General features: G+C 35.5%; 1 protein-coding gene across 1 annotated transcript in view; it reads left to right on the top strand.

The window, feature by feature from the left end:
- Positions 1-23,315, top strand: part of CDH18 (cadherin 18) — a 481,117-nt gene that overhangs the window by 85,874 nt on the left and 371,928 nt on the right. The window contains exon 2 of the mRNA XM_054284627.1: positions 21,835-21,929. The gene's annotated coding sequence lies outside the window, so the exon portion shown is untranslated. The remainder of the gene's footprint in view (positions 1-21,834; positions 21,930-23,315) is intronic.

Here is a 23,315-nt window from a genome sequence, read left to right as displayed (position 1 = left end):
CTCTGCTCTGGAAAAGTAAATGTAACAATGACATATTGTTCTTATTATTATCAAAAATTAAATTAAGTATTTTTGCATTAGACATCAGAAAAAGTGAAGGTGTTGAGAAGACAGCTGCAGTCATTTAGTCTATGGAGTATATTTCTGAACTAAAATAACATGCTGGTTTAAAGATTCTGGATCAGCTGTGTGGCAGTGCATTGCATACACAGCTTTCCGTGTGACCCAGTGAAAGCAGAAGAGGAAATGCCAGGCTGAGGTTAAGTTACTAAATAACAAAGAATGTATGTCTGTATGTTCTGATTCCTGATGAAGGCAATCTGAACACATGCTCACACTGTCTTTGATGTTAAAGGTGAAAATCTGAGAAAGAAATGATTTGTGTATGACTTGATTAGAATTATTTCTATAAGTTGGGACTCATACATCTGTAAGCAACCATTATTCATTTGCATTTAAAATTTAAAGCCCACACTTGATTTTCAGGGTTTTTGGATGCTGAGGCAAAACTGATGAAGACTAATAACCTTTATTGAACAATATTCTTTCCATGCATGGTGGTAGGATAATTTAACAAAGTATGTGTAGGTTAATCTAGCCCTGGTGAAGTCCTCTGCATGAAATCCTAACTTTACTGAAGAGTTATTTGATTATGTCAGGTTTCTGCTTCACAGAACTGTGCATTTCTGGTTATTTCTGGAACCATGAGCTGAAATTCTCCACTTCTTCTATGTTACAGATTAGGCTGGAGATGAGACATTGGGCTCTTAGGTCTGCACAGCTACTCATGGCAAAAGCAATTTTGATGATTTTAGTACAAAATATCCAACTTAAACTTATTTCTGACTCAGCTCAGTAAGTTGTTTGCCATTCAGTAGAGACCAAAAGTTGAAGCTGTGCTTGTGCAGCAGCATGTCAGTGTTAATCTCTAATCTTTCTTCACCTATTAGTGTGCAACAACCATAAGACTTGGTGAGAAATTCTATGAGAGATGTTGTTAGGGTTAGCAATGTTTTTAACTACTCTGGAAAGTTATACCAAAACATACCTGACTTTGCCATGAAGTCAACCCACCCCAAAATAAAAATGTCTTACACACTTAGATTTATGTGGCAGTTGCATGTTTTCTTGTACTTTGGGGAAATATGAAACAATTTTTACACAAATATTTGAAAAGAAAATATTTTTTTCACTGTTAAACATGGTTTTAAGTCCTCAACCAAAACTGTGTATTTTCCTCCTCAGATACTCTGGAATGCCAAAATTGGAAAGCAGCCTAATTCTCAGTATTTTTAGTGAGATATATGAAATTTTTTTCCTGTTTTCTATGTAGTTTCAATCTTATCACCAAAAATTATGCTCATTTTTAACTTTTATGTAGGAAAAACATATTCAGTCATTTGTGTTGTATTGAGTACTAGTTCAAGGGACACTTTCTCGTTTTGCAAAATCTGATCTAAAGATAATGCATTTTATTTGTAACCACAGTAGGCTAACATTGGATATATACCTCACTGGAAACTGGTCCTTTACTCATGTGTCAGTGCCTCTTTTTATAGGCTTTGCCCTGCTTTTTGTTGGCAATCCAAGACAGGATTTCTGCCCAAGTATCTCAGCACGTATTTAAATGCCTTCATAACTGGCAGTGCAATGTGCTCTGTTTGCACAAGCATGTTCTGTATAATGATTCACTTGATGTGAGTTTTGCTTCAATCATAAGAACCCGGTATTTTCTCTTTGCTTATACTGGATGTTTGTTGGAGGTTTAAGGTTTGAATGCATATCTAAATTTCAATTCAGTAAGTTCTTTTTAGTCAGAATCATTTTTTAAAGACCTTGAAACTCAGGCTTTGCCTTAGCTTTGTGCTAATGTATTCAGAAAGACCATGAAAATGTGCAGCACTTCTGACATCTCCAAGTCTATTTTGCTTCTAGAAATCAAGTAGAAAAAATGTATTGCTGCCTTCCAGTTCTACCACTCTATATTAATAAGTGAAAACATTCAAAAAATTCAAAGCAACTTTCCATGAAGAAAAACACTCTTAAATGAATGTCATTACTGACTTGTCAGCTTGTTTTTCTGTAGGCATCAATCTTCAAGGTGTTTCAGAATGTCCCTGAGAAAGGGAGAACCAAATGTGGTTTATTTGTTTTCACTGGTGGGTTATTCTAAATACAGAAGGCAACATTTGCTCAGGATGGGTTCAAAGCAGCTAAACACCTGGGCTGAGACCTTAACTGTGGGCTAGGTATGGTACACAGATATTGAAAATGCGGGGCTCAATTTCAATTTAAGAATGCATGAATCAAAACATGTCTCATGTTACAGCACAGCTGAGTAGCAGAGACTATCTGGAACACAGCCACACAACTAAAGTGATCAATAATGGCAATTAACAACAAGTGGTTTATGACAATTTGAAATGTTGCTTCACTTTGTGGAAATGAAAGGAAATGAAATTGATCTTGCTCTGCCTTTTACTTCACCTTGCCTAGTTTTAACTTTCTTGTAAATGGTTCACAGCAAGAGAGAATTATCTCTAAGCTAGCTTGTCCTCTGAAAAAGTTTATTGTCTTATTTATTTTAGTGCTCCAACTGCTTTCCTAAACTGTCTGTTATTTTCTACTCTATTTGGTGCCCCTTATTTATCCAGAGATTTACATAATGCTTCTTTTTTTGTTCCCACGTATAATCTGATGGTTCAATTTTTTGTGTTCACTATGCCTGCAATTAAATGTGCCTTTCTTGTACCTTATGTTTTATTTCAAATCTCTACAAGAATTATTATGTCAGGTTTATCTACATGCTACAGAATAAAAGAAAATAAATTGGAAAAAAGATAGTGATTTAGACTAATTCATACCTCCAAGAAGGAACATAATTAAGGTCTTTGCAAGGAAAATGGCCTGCAATATTTCAAACTTGACACTTCAGATTATGAACTCTTTAGCTCATCTCAATGCCAAGATTGGTAAAGGAAATAGTCCTTCAGGCAGGCACAAGGCTTTCCCAACAGCTCTCTTTGGCTCAAAGGCAGACCAGGACAGCAGGTTGAAGTAAAAAGAAAGAAGACTCTTCACACTCTCAATCCGTCACAGATTTTGTTTGTTGTGTTGCAAAACCAGGCATTTTTAGGTTTCTGCAGAAGGCTCTTATGGCATGCTTCTGGTAGTATACAGGTAAATGGGGAGATGGGTACAAGAATTAAAACTGGTTTTCAGTTCAACTGTTAATAAATTTATCTGACTCAGTTGCTTTTTGGTTTTGCAAACTCAGTGAATTGGGTACATCTCTGAGATCTGTTTCATTTGATATTGTCTTGAGAGAATATCTATCCTTTGGATATACCTCCAGTTTGTTCCCAAAATCATTTCTCATTATCTTTATTGTGGATTTCATGATAAATTAGTTGTAGCTGACAAGTCACAGATTCAAAAGATGAATTGATTATATCCTGTGATATTTGGTTTTGTTGATAAGGAATTTATTCAGATTTGGGAGCACTAGGAATCACTGTGAAATTTAGTCTCTTTTCAGAGGTCTGTGCAACATATAATCTGTAATTGCAGAAGAATTTTTCATTCTCTTTCCTTCTGCATATGGAAGATGTCTCATTGTGTAAGACAATCCAAAATTAGCTGAGCTTTTTGTGTATGTTTGTTCCTCACAAAGAAAGGGTGACTGGGCATTGGAATGGGATGCTTGGGGAAGTGGTAGAGTTGCTGTCCCTGGAGCTATTTAAGAAAAGACTTGATGCAGCCAGTGCCATGGTCTACTTGACAGAGTGGTGTTACTTAATGGGTGGAATCCAATTATCCCAAAGGTCTTTTTCAACCTATTCAGTTTTGTGATTCTGTGAAAGAATAGGCTCTTCACTTTGTCTGATGTAACTAGAATCAGTCTTCTGTAACTATCAAGTTTAATAGGAAAGTAGATTTATTTGATTAGGGAAGTTGTGTTATGTTCTTTCCTGACATTTATGTGTTGCTTTTGTGTAGGTGTTTAGGTTTGGGTTGGGTTTTTTGTTAGGTTTGGTTTGGTTTATTTTAGTAATAACTCATCAACAGTCTGTCAGGTCAAAGAGATTGCACAGATTTGTTATGTTGGCAAAATTGGAAAGGTCTTCAGTAAGTGCTTGAAATATTTTACTTCATATTTGTTAGCTGCTACTGCTCAACACTCTGGCTCTTAGCATATTATTATGCTTGAGTATCATTCAAGAAAATTTTTATAACAATTAGGACTTCAGCACTCAAGTTTCAAGTTTTTAAATTTTTTTTGTGATGATTTAATTTCAATACAGTGTAGTCTTTAATGTACTTAGCTTCAAAGTATGTTATCAACAGACTTCTACAGTTATTTTTACTCTACATGTATGATTTTATTTCATGAACTAAATGTAATCTTCTTCATGTTTTCTTCTATACATTTTCAACTTATAATTAAAATTAGTTTTTATACCAGCTAATTGTTTTTTTTAATCTGTGCCAGGGCTTAGTATTCTCCTTTCTGTACTAATATTTTACCTTAACATTAAAAGTTTTGGAAGCTTGCAAATTTTTCCTTTTATTAGTTTTAAATTAAGTCAGGTTTTATGGTATTAATTCAGGAAATCGACATGGCAATTCAACTCATTTTCCATTGTTGCATTTTCAGGGAAAAGTTGGGATAAACTTGTTCATTCAGAATCTTTGAAATTTTTCATTGTATATACACGTTTAAATTGTTGTTGTGATAGCATTATTCCAGTCTGCATTTAACCCAGTGATGATACCTTGTTGCAGTTGAGAAGGACAAGACACCCTTCCTTCATGCAGCAGTAGCCCATCTTTCTTGTTCACAGCTCATATCTATATAATTTTCTAAAATTATCATGTTTAATTCTAACTGGTTAGTAACTTGTTGCTACTGAGTTCATTGGGTAGTAGTTGCTAGAATACATGCTCACCAAAAACTTTTTTCCCTAAAGATGTTTACATTATTTTTTCATGGGTAAAGAATGATTCCCACGGGTACAAATTCCTTTTCTCACGGGTACTTCTCAGGCCAGCTGTTAGCTGTTCTTAGCCAAAGTAGCAGGCCTGAGCCATGATTTTACAAGGCCTTTTTTAGCAAGGTTTTACCTATTTGCAACAATACCATGAGACGTTCCTATTCTTTATTCTCTTCTGATGATTTCTTCTTTTTTTCTCTGTTTTGTGAGCCAATCTATTCATTCACATTACTGCTCAATGAACTACATTGGAATTAACTAGCAGGAGTTAAGATAAACTGGTTTTTTCCCTTCACTTAATAGGGAGATTAGAGAAAACATTGCCATATCAATTTTAAAACAAATTTTTTCTAAAACCTGCCCAATCTGATTTATCATGTGTATTACACATGCTTCCATTACTTCAGCTTAAATGATAGAGTACCATAGGCAACACTCTAAAATCCAGATTGAGATAGGAAAAAGACAGGCAGTTACATTGTCTGATCAAAGCATCAGTTTAAACTAATCAAATACTTGTGATAAAGTACATTGCAATAAAGTGATTTCCTGATACTGCAGCTCTCTAGGTACTACCTTTCATAACAATGGATCCCAAAACTGTTGCATAATGGTGTTACTTTAAGTGCTCCCTGTAATACAATGCACAAAAGCAGATGGAAAATAAAATTATGTAGTTTGTTCGAACACTAAGTAATGTACAATAATAAATAATAATTCAGAAGGTGATTATGATTTTCATGCCAAATTAAAAGTGTAATCATTTTATTCCAGAGAAATTTTGAGTCCAAAAACTAATATTGGTATTGAGTATCTTACTGTAAGGTGGCATGATGGTTACATGAAAGAAAAGTGAACACGCAATGACTTCACATTCCCGTATATAATAACAAATTGCAGAGTTTGGGCATAGACCTTTTACTATCCAGTTTAAAAACAGGCACTTCATCTAGACTTAGACTTTGCTGTCACATGGTATGACACTTGTAGAGACTCCAGATGGTAAATGTATAGGTTGTTCTCAGCAGAAGATTTCCAGTATGAATTTTCAACTCAGCTCTATGAAGAATCCCAAGCCAGAATGACAAAGGTGGTTTTGAGGAGGAAGAGAAGTCTAAAGGGTACTGGGTGGTGGATGAGAGTTTCACATATTGGAAAGAAATCAGTCTTCAAATACTACCTGCTGCAGTATTTCCTTTGTAAGGAATGAGAATTATTTTGCAAGTAGTTTCTTTATCTTTAATAATGGAAAAGAAAATTATTACATGTAGCATATGCATCCACTTTGTTTGTTTAACTGAATGAAAATGAAATGGGTAATACTGGGAAATGATGGCTTACAAGTGAGCATCCTGGAATTTGGGAAGGTTTCCAGTGGAGCTTAATTCACTTGGCTTCCTGTCCCAGACCTGAACCTCCCATTAGCATGGTTATAGGGAGTACCATATATAACATAAGGTCTCCTTGCGCAAATAAGACCCATGCAGTGAAAAAACTGAGGATGCAGATGTGTTTCCCAGTGTAATATAATATGTAGAAAATGCAGCCAGCATGTACATTAAAACCTATCCCCTATATGTATGTGTGTCAATAAATTGCTTCTGTTTTCTTTTCCCTTTTTTGTTTTGGAACTAGGAACACATACTTAGTTCATTTGAAAGAGGTTTTATTGAGGCATAGGCGTTCAAGATATCCCATATTTTAAAGTTCATGTTGATGCAGGGAGGAGAACAAATGGTGCAATTTCAGGAGGATTGCCAGCATGTTGCAAGCCTTGTTATCAGCAGGTTATGGCCCCAGCAATCAAAAGGCTTCTTTACAGCTGTGGAGCAGAAAGGCCCAGGAGGTTTTCCATTCTGATCACCGTAATGGAAAAAAAAAGCCAAGACATTCTGAAAACACTCTGTGGGTGACACAGAGTTTGGTGCCAAGAGCATTCTCCCTAGGCTTTAAAATAAAACATGCCACACAGGTTAGACTAGGTGAAGACCTCTGGGGACCTTGTGTGTGCTGAGGAAGCTGCTGCCTCAGCAGCTGTGAAGCAGCTGCAGCTCTATATAAGGAAAGTTCAGGCAGTAGATGTGCAGTAGATGTGCATGCTTACAGCACAAACACTACCTTCCAGATGGCTCTGCAGTTGTTGTAGAGATGCGTTAGCATTTTTCTCTGTGAAAGTGCAACACATATTTTCTGAATTATTTTAAAATATATAGTATTAAAATTGAGGCCACATTTAAATTTAATTTGTCTAATTGTATATGTAACTCAATGATGGTAGTTCCCACTGAGGTCAGCTTGAGTCATACCCTCCTTCTAACATGAGGAGAGTATCAGTACTGTGAGACAATCTTAATCAAATTTTCAAATAATTTTCATAGGTGCAGTTTAGTGGTTTAATTCTTTTGCTTATAATACTCTATGCTGATAGATTTGACTGCTTGCTACATAAAGGGACTGTTTTCCATGTATTCAGCAGTAAATCATGATCATTTGCAAAGTAAGATAATGAAACCTTACCAATTAGAGAAAGAAATACATAAATTACAAAGGATGTTATGGGTTGACATACACTTTTAACAAATCCAGTTAGAACTGTAGCTTTACCTGAAACTCCTTAAGATAATTGTCATAGCCAGCATGGTAACAAATGAGGAAAAGCAAGATCTCGCATTACTGTCAGGGCAGTTTAAATGAAATATTTTGTTATTAAATGATAATTTGTAAAAATCTAGTTAACAACACAGTTTTGATTTTATATAAAGTGTTTCTCTTAAAAATGTGCATGGCTTTATCATATATTCTTATAAAGATAGCACTGGCTAACAAAAATTGTAATTGTTTTTGTTCCCTTCTAAACCTGAGTCTTCAAAAGCAGAGAAGATAGTCTGGGTATGATGTGCTTGCTTTTCTCCTTATCAACACCTTTCTTTTGTGCAATGAGACCATTCTCCAGGGCACCAAGGAGGAGATAACTTGGAAAATAATGGTGGGGTACTTTCTCTTTGCATTTTATGTAAGTTCAGTGTAGAATTACTTAGGTTGCTTTTTGCTCTGTGAGTTTTTAAACAATAAAATTTAATGTCATTTTATTTTACTGAGTCTTTATATCTAAACAATACTAGTTTTGATTTACCTAAACAGGTTTGTGTCATGTGACATAACAATTAGATGCATTCTCATTTAAGAAGGGAACCCTTCTCCATTTTCTTTCAGGATCACACATGTATGCATGCTTCAGACAATAGGACTGTAGTCTTTCAGCTACATTTACTAAGTGTAATATAATAATACTAAAGCAGCATTGCAAATATCCTTTTGTCTGGGAAAGGTTATTTCACTAAGGGTTACAGGACAGTTTTTTTTCCAGTTAATAATATTTTATGAAAGCTTAATAAATAATAAATAAATTTCCTCATTAAAAGCATTAGATAGTGCAACATCCAATAACAGTGTGGAAAACTACTGATTCGATTTGGTTTTTCACCTCTGTGGTAAGGAAAAATATAATACATAGCAAACAACATGATCCCTGAAAGTACAGCATTCTCTTTTGGCATGCTTGTAGCACTGAAATCAGTGTTAAGAATCTCGTTAAACTGAAAGAAAGGAGACCTTATTGAAGAACTCAGTTTTCAACCCATACTGCCAAAATGAAGCTTTTTCATTTCTTCATTTGAGCCACTACACTGTAATAACACTTCTTCATGTTTTGGTTTCACTGGGTTTTCTTCTGTATGCCATTCTAATGAGCCATTCTATCTAGTGCTTTGATTAATCCATGACAATTCTTTTTGGTGCTACAAAGAATTTTTAAGAGCTATAAAGTAAATAGTTGCACCTAGGGAACTGAAAATGAATCCATATTTTTATGGCCATGAAGACATTTTACAGTGCAAACTTGAAATTTCTTGACACTGAGCAAGGATATATACTGGTAATTTCATTTCAAAGATATTTTTTTCTTTTTCTTTTGGAACAATTGGTAATTGCTTAGTCAGAAAACACTACTTGGTATGTTAAAATATGGAGGTCAGCCAGTTGCTGTTTTTCAATTCACAGGCACAAAACTATTTTCCTTGCATGATAAATCAAAGGAAAGGTCATACTCTTTCCAGTAGAAAGGACTCTCTAATCTTCCATAGTCTTCAGCAGTTTAGGTAACTTCAGATTCACTATATTATTACATAAGTGAATTACGTAAGTAATTTATTCACAAGGGACTCAAGCGTACTCATATTATTTGCCTGATTTCTTATAAGGCCTGCTGGCATTACAATTAAAATGAGCATTGTCTGAACAAGGAGTCTCCACTCAGATTCTCATTACTACAATTTAGTCCTGGCAAAAAAGGACTATAGTTTATCCACCTGCCTATTGGAAACAGCTGCTGCTCCTGAGTACTTGTACAAAGCAGAATTTTCTGGTAACTGTATCAAATCAGTTTCCATTCTTTCTTGGTTTTGCATAGAAATATACAGTGATCATAACACCAAAAAAGAAGGAGAAACAGAGATAGGGAGAAAGAGAAAACCAATCTCTTGGCACTCTTCTGTAAATAAGCTGGTGTTGCATGTAGGAATCAATATTAATGCCTTGTTTCTATAAAATAACAGCTTGGAAAGCACTTACTCTCTCATATGTTACTATATAGTCATTGCAGCAAACAACAATCTAGTTATACAATGAAAAATGTTCTTGGAGAACAGTGATTTTGTTTTTGAATAACACGAAGCCTCATCACATTTTTAACTATTCCTTCCCTTCTGTATGCAGTCCAAATAATGAGATTCTCGTCTTTTGCTCTTAAGAGCTTTTCATGGGGAAGATGTTAGGTTTCCTATTAAATGACCAAAGAAATAAAATATTATGTTGTTTAGATACTCTGGGTGGACGTTTGGTTTTTGGTTTGGTTTTTTTTGTTTGTTTGTTGTTTGTTCAATAAGGAGGCTAAATCTATGATCGTTCAGAACACAATTCTTCTTGGTACTTTTTAAAACCTAAATATTTCCATGTACGCAGAAATACATAGATTCAGATGATGTAGGCCTACATAAATATATTTTTCTTTTTAAATTATGACCTTTTGTTGGCTACTGAAAGTCTTTATATAACAGTGTGAGCCATTATGACCAAAAACTGTAAAAACTCCAAATTGTATTAGATTTTTAGGAAGGCTCTGCTGTACTTGTTCAGAGGATGTGTTTGCTAGTAAGATATATTGATGCTGCTTTCTGATACAAATTGAGTCTGAATCATGTTAAAAGAAATAAGTTTGATTTGCCTCATTTGTCCTTGAGCAAGTGCTGCAGGTGTTTATTGCTGTTCCTTTCTAGTTGAGATGAATATTGATTTTAGATATAAAATTAGGTACAATTTTTTGTAGCATAGAGCTAAATAATATGGTAATGAAAATTAATCATAAACCAGCTTTGCCATTACTCACAACTAACAAATTTAGCAGGAACATTTCATTGCCATATTAAAATAAAAGCATCATGATTGACCAAGTGTTTGGTTTCCCCAAGTAATTTAATCCTGCAATTGATGCCATTCGTTTTTTGCCTTTTTTTCTTTTGTATGTTCTCTGTATCCTTCACACATATATTTGTAGCTCTGTAGCCTTTTTCAAAACAAGTGCCTAGTTTTCCCAGTAATTCTCCATAGCCTTTCCCTAGGCAGAAAGACAAAAATTCCAGAGCTCCAAGTCCCAGAGGATACAAGGCCCGGGTGCTATCTTGGTTCTTCCTGGGAGCCAAGGCCAAGAACAGCTCTTTGAGGTAGATACATTTCATGGACAAAGTACAGCTGGTGCTCAGGGGGGCTCCAGAGAAGGAGCTTGACATGGGGGGGGATTGCATCACTCCTAATTAGTGCTTTTTATCAACTATACTAATTTCTTAAAAACCTATAAAAATATACTCATCCTTGTAGGGGTGGGCTTTTGTGGACATCTTTCCATAACTGCCCCTGAAGGCCTTCAAATAAAGATCTGCTCTTGTATTATTACCTCTTTACTAAAATTGTCTTGAGTTTCATTTCCAGGCTGGGAAAAAGGCAACACAATGGCAGCAGATTTTGCACACAGCAGTGATGTCATGTTTTTATACTATCCCTTTTGAAGAGTTTTGTTCAAGTTTGTTTAGTGTAGCAACAGCAGTGAAATGAAGAGAAAAAGGCCATTGAAAGGTCTCCCCAAGAAAACATACCTGAAATGTCAACTATCTTGGTACCCCTGTAGTTTGTGTAATTTTGTGGATGAAGTGTCAGAACTCTCAAGTCATTTCATTGCTGGACAAAACCCAGCACAGTTCTGGCATATAGATACTACAAAATGCAAATAACCTCTGGAGGATATATGCCAGAAATGGAGATAGGATTTGCAGACACATTGTAAGGCAGTTCTTCAGTTTTTTCCTCCATTCTGATGCAGGAATGTAAAACTGCATCAAAACAAATAAACACTGTAAATAAAATATGTGTAACTGTAAAAACAAATATAACTGTTGTAAAACAATGAAAGAAACTAGAAATTCCTTAGTAGAAAGAAGCTAAATGTCTTTTTCAGGATGAAAAATATCGTTTCCAATTGTATAATTTTCCAGTTATGATGTTCCAGTCATCTGACAGTAAATCCTAAATATATTGCTTGCACTTTTCTTTAAACTGTATTTTATTCAAAAATCTTGATTTTTCAGGCAAGGTAAATGAAAAATACAAGTCCCAAAAGAAGTCCTTGAGGTAGCAGAATAGGAATTTTTCTCTAACCTTAATCTTCACCACTAACCTAATATTCTCTGTTTACCCTCTTCTTAGTAATTTTAAAATTCTTTCACTGATACACATATTCTTAGATTTAAGTAGCAACTCCTAAAAACATTTTATCATGCTAATCATCAAAATCTAGATGGGTGAGACCAATTGTATTTTTTTCCAATTAAAAAATCAATTGCCTTATCAAAGAAAACTATTGAGATAAAATAATAGAGTCTAGTTTGGGTTTATTAGTATAGTATTTATTTCAGAATTTTGAAATGAGAAAAGGAGAACCTTGATAATTGTAGTACTCATTTCATCTTGCAAAGTTTCTTGCTGCTTCCTGCTACTTATAGTAGTCTGCTTCGTTAATTGCATTCAAACAGACCAGGTGCAATCTAGTTTTCAGAACACATAGATAACTTTTAATTGGTACTCTACTGTCATTATTGATGAGGCTCAAGGTTTTGCTCTGAATCTTTTTGCCTTTATTTCAGCTGCAAAATTTATCACTATTTTTGAAAGTCTTTGCATCAGAACTATGGTTTCTGATGCCAGAGATGATTTTTATTTTCAATTTTGATATATTGTTAAGATGTAGTTCATTCAGTCTCTCTCTCTGTTGCTTGAGATCACAAAATCACAGAATCATTAGTGTTGGAAGGTACCTAATGTTGGAAGTCATCTAGTCCAAACCATCTAGTCCAAAGCATCTGCCAAGGCACGTTCACTTTGAGCAGGTGACACAGGAACGGGTCACCTGGCAGGTTTGGAATATCTCAGGAGAGGGAGATTCCTCAACCTCTCTGGGCTACCTGGCAGTACTTTGCCACCCCTCAGTGTAAAGTTTTTCCTTGTGTTTAGGGGGAACTATTTGTGGTTTAGTTTATGGCCATTACTCCTCGTCCTGTCACTGGACACGACTGAAAATGTCTGGAACCATCCTTCTGACACACACTTTTGATGTATATTTTATATGTTGATGAGATGTAAGGATGTTTGACTTAGACGCTGAGACTCTGTCCTTGACAACATCCCTCACAGTGCAAGTCCCTTCAGGCTTTCAAGGCAGCTGTGGAAGTATTTTCTATAATCAAGTCTTCCTTAGTGTCCTCTTCAAAACCATTTATGAAAAAATTTCCTACTGTTTCAGTGATTTACAGGTAAATAAAATGTTAGCTGGTGTTTTCAGAGTTGAAGGAACTTTGTGATGCATTTCAAGAAATTCCATTTCCTGGGAAAGTTTAGTGTCAACTTACTGGGAAAATTTCAACTGTGCTGATTTTCAGTGTAACCATTTAAGCTGCAATCAAGTCTAAAGCCATCGTTGTGAGCTAACGAGGGCTGGGCCCAATGCTTGGGCTCTGCTTGCTTTGGCAAGATGACTTTGGGCAGTTGTCTCAGAGTATATTGTCTAAGTGTGGGGCTGCATCTGTGTGGAGCTACACTGCTTCCTACACAATGCAGGAGGAAGGCGTGGGGGGGAACACTCAGTCATCCAAATCAAAAGTGTTACAGGGAAGGTTTCAACAATACAGCTGTCGGTAAACCCCTCTTTTTTCCCCTTCTGAAGTTACTTTGATTCACTTGATTCTTCTGTCCTTATGAACTGTTCTGAATTTCATAATCGATATTTTGAATTATCTCTTCTTATTTTATAGTAATTATTTATATTTGTTTTTAATTTTTAAAGTTATTTATAATTCAATAACTATGCTGTATAACACGGCAATTGCACCATGGTTTTTTATATTCTTGCTTTGTTTCCTTCTTTCCTCCAATTCTGCCCCTGTGTGTGTTTGTTTTGCACTAATATTTAAATCATTTGTATTATATTGTCTAAGATTCTAGTATAAACTCTTGACATTATGGTTTTTTTTCTTGATAATATCTCTTTTCTTAGAGATTCACTTGAATGCTTTCCCTGAGTGTACCAGTGGCCTAAATCCTTCTTTCTGTACTACTAATTTGCTCTTCACTGCTGGTAGTTAATCCAGTTCTAGATCCATGTATTTTCCCATTAAGCTTGTTAAACTCCCTTTCTCCTTCTACTGATTAAAATTTGATGTTCATATAATTTCAGATTCCGGAAAAAATTTTATCTGTATTTGTTGATTTAATATTTTAACTACTCATACCTGTTTCATTCTTTGCAAGAATCTGTGTCTGGAAAATTCCCCTTTTTGTGATTACTTTCTGGTTTTGTGATGAATTTTAGACATTCTCCTATAGATGACATTTTTCTTCTTTATTATATAGTGTGCCTCATGTTTCTAGAAAGTACTAGAATGCCGTCAAAGTTCACTTTTATTTCTTTAGCTCCTTCTTTAGGTATATAAAATGATTTTTTATTTCAATGCTGTACAGAATCACAGAATCATTAAGGCTGGAAAGGGATGCCAAGATCATCAAATCCAACCTTTGGCTGATCTGCAGTTTGTCAACTAGACCAAAGTACTATGTGCTGTGTCCAGTCATTTTTTAACACTCCCAGGATGGTGACTCCACCACCTCCCCCCTGGGCAGTCCATTCCAGTGCTTAACAACCTGTTCCATGAAGAAATTCCTTCTGATTCCTAAGCTGTACCTCCCCTCCCAGAGCAACCTGAGTCTATGCCTTCTTATCCTGTCATTAGTTCTGTGGGAGGAAAGGCCAATCCCCATCCTGCCAGACAGCAATAGGGTCTCTTGTGAGCCTCCTTTTTTCCAGGATAAACAACCCCAGTTGCCTTAGCCTCTCCTCCTAATTTGCGTAAGTAATTGTTAGTAAGTTACTCTCTACACAAATTAGTCACTTAAGCAAAATGCTTGCCTATTCTGTGGTTATGCTATCACAGTGTTGAAAAATATAAACACACTGTTGTTTGTGTTATTCAAATATGTCTATATTCCAGTTTACAGCACTTTTTTTTTTTTTTGCTTGTTTAATACACTTACAATTTAAAGGACAATTTAAAGCTGCTAGATTTTTTTTTCCCCATACATTCCTAGTAGATCAAGTCCCCTTCTACTCTCTGGATTTATTCTGCAGATTGTCCAATTGCGACCTTTTAAACAGAACTTACTTTTTTTGAAAATGCTGGGGAATCTGTCAACATCACCTTTCTGCGTCTATGTAAATACTTAAATGTAAGTGATGTTCTTTTACACTATTCTGGTCCTGTGTTGGAGCCATTTTTTCCGAGCCTCTTTTGAAATAATTTCTTCCTTTCCTCTCCTCAGTTCCCAGATCCCTATCTGAAATAACACTATGAAAAAGCTGTTTTAATTGTATCCAGTATGTAAGCTAAGGTTTAATTCCATTCCTAAAAAATATTCATCAGGTTTCTACTGAAGGAGAATGTATGTATTGTAGACATATAGAAAGCCTGTTCTAACTTTTGCCATTTCCTCCATTTTTAGGGCCATTTTTTTGTCAGTCTTTTTTTTCTGTTGTGATAAGACTTCTAGAACAATACTAAAAACAAACAAAACAATAACAACACATTCAGATATTTCAGCAAGCTTTCTGAGCACTGCTGTTTTGACCTGTTCTGATTGTTGAGTTGTCAAATGCTCTCCACTGCACCATTTCTTCAATGTTTTAGACGTCAAGCAGAAAGTATTTCCCACACAAAAGAAGACTTAAAAGGTAATGTGTGTAAAAATCCATTACGATTTTTACTTTAGAAAACCTTTAGCACTGAAGATTTGTAAGATGTCAGTAGATGCTTTGTAAGAAATGTTAATGTAAGAAATGTTAATGTAAGAAATGTTAATGCTAAAGACATACTAAGAATTCCTTCTTATACCCTGCAGATAGAGCTGCTTATACTGGCCTGTTCAGATTTCAAGTCCTAAAGAAAGACAGATACAAATGAGATCTGAGTTCTAATGTTGACTTAATAGATGACTCACTTTTGAGACAGTAGAAACAAAAGCCTTAGCAAAGAAATACTGGATCCAGCTGTCCATAACTTCTCTTTTTTTTTGTCTGTACTGACTTTTTCATAGTTTCACATGAAAAATAATTGAAATCAGAAGCATTTGAAAACTTTTGTTGTATTATGCAGAAGATGACACCTCTGCTTTCTATCAGATCTCCTAATATGAACTTTATTTAAACATAAAACTTCTTAATCACCTGCTGTTGAATCCAAGTTCATCCCAAAGCTAATGCTGAGCATGTTAGCACCCTCTCTTGTATTAGGCATCCACACAGTATCATAGAGTTATTAAGGTTGGAAAATACCCTTAGGATCTGGCACTACTTTTTTCACCATTAAACCATCTCCCGAAATGTCTCATCCACACATCATTTGAACACTTCCTGGGATGTTGATTCTACCTTCCTGGGCAGCCTATTCCTGCCAGGGCTTGTCCTGACCAATCTTTCAGAGAATAATTTTTTCCTAATATCTAATCTAAACCTTCCCTGGTGCAACTTGAGGCCATTTTCTCCAGATCCATCTACAAAGCCGCCCTACCCTCAAGCAGATCAACACTCCTGCCTAGCTTTGTCACAGACATATTTTCATTAAAATCCTTTCATTAGGATTTTTCCTGCTGAAGCTGAGAAGTTTCAGCAACAAAGTGTAAACAATGGTTATCTGCTGCTGTGGAATGCAACAGGTGGATCCGTGATTGCTCTCCTGTGTATGTTTGGATTTACTGACCACTCACGGCAGAGCTGGGTCTCGCTCTCTGCCGAGTGACACATCTTTGTTATTCATTTTTTCCTATTCTTAGCTTAGCTAGCCTTCTGAGAACTTTTCCTTTCTATTCTTCTTAGTATAGTTATAATGTAGAATATATATATATCATAAAATAATAAATCAAGCCTTCTGAACATGGAATCAACATTCTCGTCTCTCTCTTCACCTGCAACCCTTGTGACCACTGTCACACAACTTGGCGTCATCTGCAAACTGAGAGTGCACTCAATCTCCTTGTTCAGATCATCAGATCATCAATAAAGGGATTAAACAGAACTGGTCTGAGTACAGAGCCCTTGTGATCAACCACCAGCTGGATGCAACTCCATTCACCACCTCTCTCTGCTCCCAGTCATTCAGTCAGCTTTTTACCCAGGCATGAGTGCCCCTGTTTGAGCCACAAGTATCCTGTTTCTCAGAAGCACAGAATGAGACAGGTTGGAAGGGATCACAGTGGGTCCTATGGGATACAACTGCCCTGCTCAAGCAGTGTGATCCTAGAGCACATTGCACAAGGTTGCATCCAGACTGCTCTTGAGGATCTCCAGTGAGCGAGACTCCACCACCTCTCTGGGCTGTCTTCTCTTATGCACAGCTATCTGCACAATAAAGAAGTTCTTCCTCTTATCCAGTGAAACTTCCTGTGCATCCATTTCTGCCTCTTGCCCTATTGCTTGGCCCCACTGAGCAGAGCCTGGCTCCATCCTCTTGGCATCCTCCCTTCAGATACTTATAGACATGTATATGGTCCCATCTGTTTTTTCTTCTTGAGGCTGAACAGGCCTGATACCCTCAGCCTTTCCTCACAACAGAGATGTTCCCATCTCTTAATCATCTTCACAGCCTTCTGCTGGACCTGCTCCAGGAGCCCCATGTCTCACTGGTACTGAGGAGCCCAGAATAGGGCACAGCACTCCAGAAGTGGCTTCACCAGGGCTGAGTAGAGATTCAGGATCACCTCCCTTGACCCATAATGCTACTCCTAATGCACCTCAGGGTACCATTGGCCTTCTTGGCCATAAAGACACACTGCTGGCTCATGAACAGTTTGTTGTTTGTCAGAACTCCCAAGTTCTTCTTCAGAGAGCTGCCCCAGCCTGTCCTGGTCCATGTGTCCTCCAAGTGAGGGACCCTGCAATTTTTTTTGTTGAACTTCAGATAGTTCTTCTCTGTCCCTGTCTCCAACTTGCAAGGTACTTCTGAAAAGCTCCACAGGACCTGGGGTACTGGCCATTCCTCACAGATTTCAAGGGGAATGTTGTGGGAGATAATTTTGAAGGCCTTACTAAAGTTCAGGTGTGCAGAGTGCTTCAGTTTAGGCACGCCTGTACATGCCTTAGTGCATATGGAAACATTTGCTTCAAAACACAGTGGCAATCACATGAACTTATATGATCAAAAACTAAAAATCCTGATTTCAACATGTGCTTTGTCTAATGCAAAAAGGATAAAAATTCTCCACATGAAATTCACTGGGAATTTGCCCATCCAGTTTCATGGAATTCAGAATTCAGCCAAAAAAATTCATAAAACAATGAAAAGGAAAATATTTACCTAATTATTATCATCCCTTACAAGGAAATACAGAATATATCCCTTACAAGGAAAGACAATATATGGCCTGGTGTGTGTGTACATTTTATTTGTATTAATATCAATGAAATTTGGAGGTTTTGTAGACCAATGGGTTTCTCAAACCACTTGGTTGACAGCAGATGGTTGAGCCCCACAAAAAAACGGGGTTTTGAATAATTCTAGAGATGGAGACTGTACAGGCTCTGTGGAGAGGTAATGGCTTATTATTTACCTAATGACAATGACAGCACTGCATCACAGGGCCATGTGGTTAGACATGAAATTTATTTAGTGTAAATAAACTTTACAGACTGAAGTGTGCAACTGAAATTTGCTACATATTTTTATTACCTTAGTTTATTAACAATTTTGAGCATTAGTTTATTAACAATTTTGAGCATATCATATGGTGTTGCTTGATGAGGAATTTTACAAAGGATTGCTTTGCTTGTGAGAGGTAAGAGTTGAGGTAATTTTTCTTTGAAAGTCTGGTAGGTGTTTTGCAGAACTAAAAAAAAATCTATTGTGTGTTCTTTAGCATTAATCTCACTTACTTTGAGAATAATGTTAAATGATCCTGGAATATGAATTCTCTGTAATTAAGCTGCCTTCTCTAGATAAATATCCCCTTTAATGTTAAGAACGCTAGAAGAAAAAGTATCTTCAAATATATAGCACTTCAAAGCAAGTGAGGAGGGAGGAGTTACAAAATCTGTGGTTGTATGCATCCTCTCAGGTCACCAGTCCTTTTGTGTATGCTACCCAACTCTGACATATCTAAGATTATCTTTTTGTATCCCATGCTCTAAAGGGCAAGAACATCTCACCCTGAAGCTGGAGATTTGCATTCTTCACCAGCTTTGGAAGGCAGAGTGCAGAGCTAGCAGTAGGCCCAGCACATTATTCAGTTGAGTAATCAAGGGGAAATTAGTCTGGGAAAGCACGCTTGCTGTGTTAATAAAGTCCCTTAGTTTTTTTGGGTTTTTTTGGTTGTGGTGGTTTGGTTTTGGGGTTTTTTTTGGTTTTGGGGTTATTTCTTCCTGTTTTTTCTTTTTCTTTTTCCTATTGTCTCAAAATCACCAGAATTTCACTGCCATTTTTTAATCTCCTCTTGAGAATCTGTGACACTCCACCTCTTGGAGTCATCCTCTAAAAGGGAAAGATATTTTTTCTAGTGAATTCATTCCACTGCTCTTGGCATACTCAGGACTCATCTCAAATCTGGTTTCAAAACATCACAGCATAGCTGAGTGGGATTTAGCTGCCTTAATGTCATGTTGGATGTCATGTGATATTTACTCATGGCCAGATGACCACCTCAAAAGGTCAACTATTAGAATCCACTTTTATATCTGACTGTTCCATTTGGATATCATTAGGCATCTATATTTAGCCAGTCTCACCTATAATGTGCTCTCACTCTGAATGTTTGTCTAAAAGAAGTTGGTAGCTGACCACTAATGTTCATTTGCCCTTTGAACAAAAATTTTGTAATTTCTAATATATCAAGAGCTTTTTTTTTTCCCCTATTATGATACATTTTAGTATTTATAATGCATATTAGGCTTATTTATTATGCCATTGAGCAGAACATTTGCAAACCCAGAAAAAGAAAAATGGACTCTTGCACATCATTACCAGTCTATACCAGGTAGTTAATTACACATCACATCAAAAGGAAAAAAATTGGTTGTGAATTCCCAGAAATAGTGCAGAGCAGGAAGAAAAACTCTTGGACAAATTTGGGATCTTAAGAAAGCACACTAATAAAAGTAAAAAAATAAAAACATCACAATGGCTTAATGTGTTGGGTTCTAGTCACTGTGAATACTGTAGCTTAGAGGAAAAAAGCTCTAAAACTAATTAATAATGACAACAGCAATTGATGGTTAGTATTGACAATAAAATTAATGTTAATAATATTAATATTAATAATAACTACAATGTATTATTTGTTTGAAATCACAATGGCAATCAAATGAGCTTAATATATTATTAGTAATGATATGATGAATTATACATATCTCAGTGTTTCAACAGAACCTTAATACTCGTAGGAAACACATCAGGATCAAAGAACAACTCAGTGGTCATTCTTAATAGAATTATAATTCATAAAGATATCAATAACAGTTCCTGTAAGATTAACCCTAGCCAGAGATCAATTATCCCAGTGAAATATTGAAAGAAATGAAGGGAGAGATCAGAGGATGTAAGGCAGAAAACAATAGCAAATGTTAAAACAGAATTTAGCAATGAAGAAATTTACAAATTCTGAAGTGGAAAAAACCAGACCGGACTGCAAATCTTATAATACTTTAAAAGGAAAAACTAATCCAAACTCATACATTTTCTGTTGTATGAAGGAGTTACAGGCCCTCGTGCAATTAAGCCGCGTCACTGGTAACACATTTCAGTTATAACCAAGTATCAGCACTCTTTTTCTGGGACAGTTGGCACTTTATCTATAAATGGTTTACACTGTGCAATGCAGGTGCTGCTGGCTTTCTAGCTGTTACTATTCATAGTTTCTCTGGGGTAACTAGAGATTTCTGATATCAGTTATATTACAAGGAGGCAAATGAGAGGCAGTAAAAGTGACATTATTGTGGACCCATTTTTGCAATTTCTGATGATACTTGACCCGAACATTTGTTCACAGACTTTAGGGTATATTTGAAAACTTGTGTGTCAGTAGCAAGGTTTCTTGACTTGAAAAATGATATCTTGTTGGGGGGCAAAACAAAACACCTACATATGAAACCAAGGGTTAGGCTTGCCTGTAGTTTTCCTATTTCTTATGAATGATTCATGAGTATTTTAAAGCAAGCGTTGCATTTTAATAAAGCTAACAAAGCTTCCTGGTAAAGCAAGTTCACATATTTACTAGTAGAATTTACAGTACAGTGGGTAATTCTCTGTCTCACATATTTTTTAAAACTGACTTGTCCTCCATATGAAGCAGATTGTTTCAATGTCATAGATCCATAGACACTAAAGCTTATCAAGTGAAAAAAAAAAAAAAGGTAAGAGGTAAGTTTATTTCAGTTCTTATATTGTATAACTAGATTCCAATTATGGATTCACACTAACTAGGAATGTACATATATGTCATTGGATATTCTGATAGGGTCCTTACAAAAACAATGCCAAATAATTTCTTGGTGATTTAATACATCTTTATTTAACTTTTTCTTGGATGATGCATTTATTATTATTGGCATCATGTACTGGGAGATTAGTTAAGTGACAATAACTATGAAAACTGTTAAATGAGATTACATTGATATAGGGCATATTCGAGGAGCCCTGGTAAGCAACATATATAAATGAAGAAAAAGAATCTCTATAACAGATTTAGTTCTAAATTTTTCCAAAATCAGGACTAGATTATTTTTATTGTTTGAGTACTTTTAGTGATTTCTGAAGTTTCAGAAGCAATGCCTCTTTATTTCTCTAAGACAGTAATTAATTTGATTGTACTCAAAAGGTTTTCAAATTAACTCATTTTCTGGTATTTGGCATGAAAAATGAATTTGCGTGTTATTTTCAAGCTACTTACAAACCTTGAAAATACCGCTGCTGTACATTTAATTATTTCAATTAGAGTTCCAGTTTTGAACACCTGCTTAAGAATAAAAATCCGTGCATTACCGTAATTCAGACTCTAGGGGTTTACCAGGATACACATCTTAACATCTCTATGTTCTTCTGCAAAGGAAAGTCCAATGTCTATATTGTTTTCTGTTTGCTACAGTATCATGCCAAGAAAAGCAATATTTCCTGACCATGTTTAAAACTTTGTTGTTCTGTTTCAGTGAAAGCTACTGAATCAGGATTTTGGCGTCTTCAGTGGAGGCTTGCAAGACTGTTCGGTGGAAAACACATTTCTAAGGTCTTGGCTAGTCATCAAGTAAGTATCTTGTGTTTTCGTATATGTGTTTTGTTCATTCAAGTCCAATGAAGTGTTTGTGCTGTCTTAGGTAAATAACAAAAATTATTTCACCATAATTTTGATTTTCTTTTCTATAAACACATTTTTCTCTAATGTCTGATGCTCCTTTGCAGTCTATAACCATTTAAGTCAGTGTTTATAAGTATTTCAGCAAAAAAAGCCAAAACCCAAAGGAACATTTTCTTGGTATTCCTTTCAGTATTTCTCAGAATGCTATTCAGTGATCTGTATTACTCCCAACTATGAAGCATAAAGAGAACTAAGAATTGGTTGGATCATCTAAACATGTTGTGCTATTAGCCTGGTAAAAGTGGTCAAGAATGGTGTCTGGCAATCAATTACTAAAGTAGATAAAGCCAGTTAAACGGTACTCAAACAGTCAGGTTCTATTATTATCATCCACCTGACTGACTTTTTGATTGTCTCATTTTTCTTACTATATCACATACTTTGTTCTTCATACATATAGTCTTAAGTATTTTTAATTTAATTAGATGAAGAGTAAGAGACTCGGGTAAGGCAGATCCTCTAATATCTTCTTATTCCTGTTGTCTGGCATAATGGCTTTTAACATCTATTCTTTCACTTAATTTCTAAACCTAAAGAAAAAAATTGGGTTGGTGGGAAAGCACTTTAAATAGGAAAGCTATAATAAAAACCACAAACTGTAAAACTACAAAATAGGGGGAAGCTAGCTGTAACATTTAAATTATACTTACATATTCTACTCAGATTACAGACTTAACATTTTAAAAATTATGCTGATAAAGATTAGACAATTAATGCACTCTTTATGTCACTTCTCACAATAATGTAGTGATTTTGATTTTGATTTTTCTCAAAGAATGCATAAATGTTATTTTAATTTTCAGTTAAAAATTGCTTCATTCTGAGTGGCAATGCTTGAACTTGTCTCAAAATTATGCATTTGAATCCATTTACAAAATATTCTGTGTTTTAAAAAATCATAGTCCATGAAAACCAGCAATGCTTATTTATTTATTTGCTCTTTGATGAAACAGAAAATTAAATTTTTGTGATGGAAATAATTTCCAATTAGTCAGCTCAAAAACATAATCTTCTTTTACCACTTGGCTGTATCAAAAATAAAGAAGTATTCCTCTATAAGGAACAAGAACCAAGTTTTTTTTACTTTAGGATTTGATAGCTCTGACTGACTGTGTCATTCATTGCTGCCTAACTTATAAAATACGAAAGTGAGAATTATGTCCTCATTTTGATGCTCTTTTATGAATTTAACCTAACAAAAATAGATGCTGATGGAACTGGTTGAATTATGAGGAAGGATGATGAAATTCAAATGTTTAATTTGGTTAGCACTCA

The sequence above is a fragment of the Melozone crissalis genome, unplaced genomic scaffold (assembly GCF_028551555.1).
Source record: "Melozone crissalis strain CALT ecotype California unplaced genomic scaffold, PUWL_Pcris_2 ptg000042l_1, whole genome shotgun sequence".
Lineage (NCBI taxonomy): Eukaryota > Metazoa > Chordata > Aves > Passeriformes > Passerellidae > Melozone > Melozone crissalis.
Note: the sequence above shows the minus strand (reverse complement) of the source record. Positions and strands in the feature narration are given on the sequence as shown.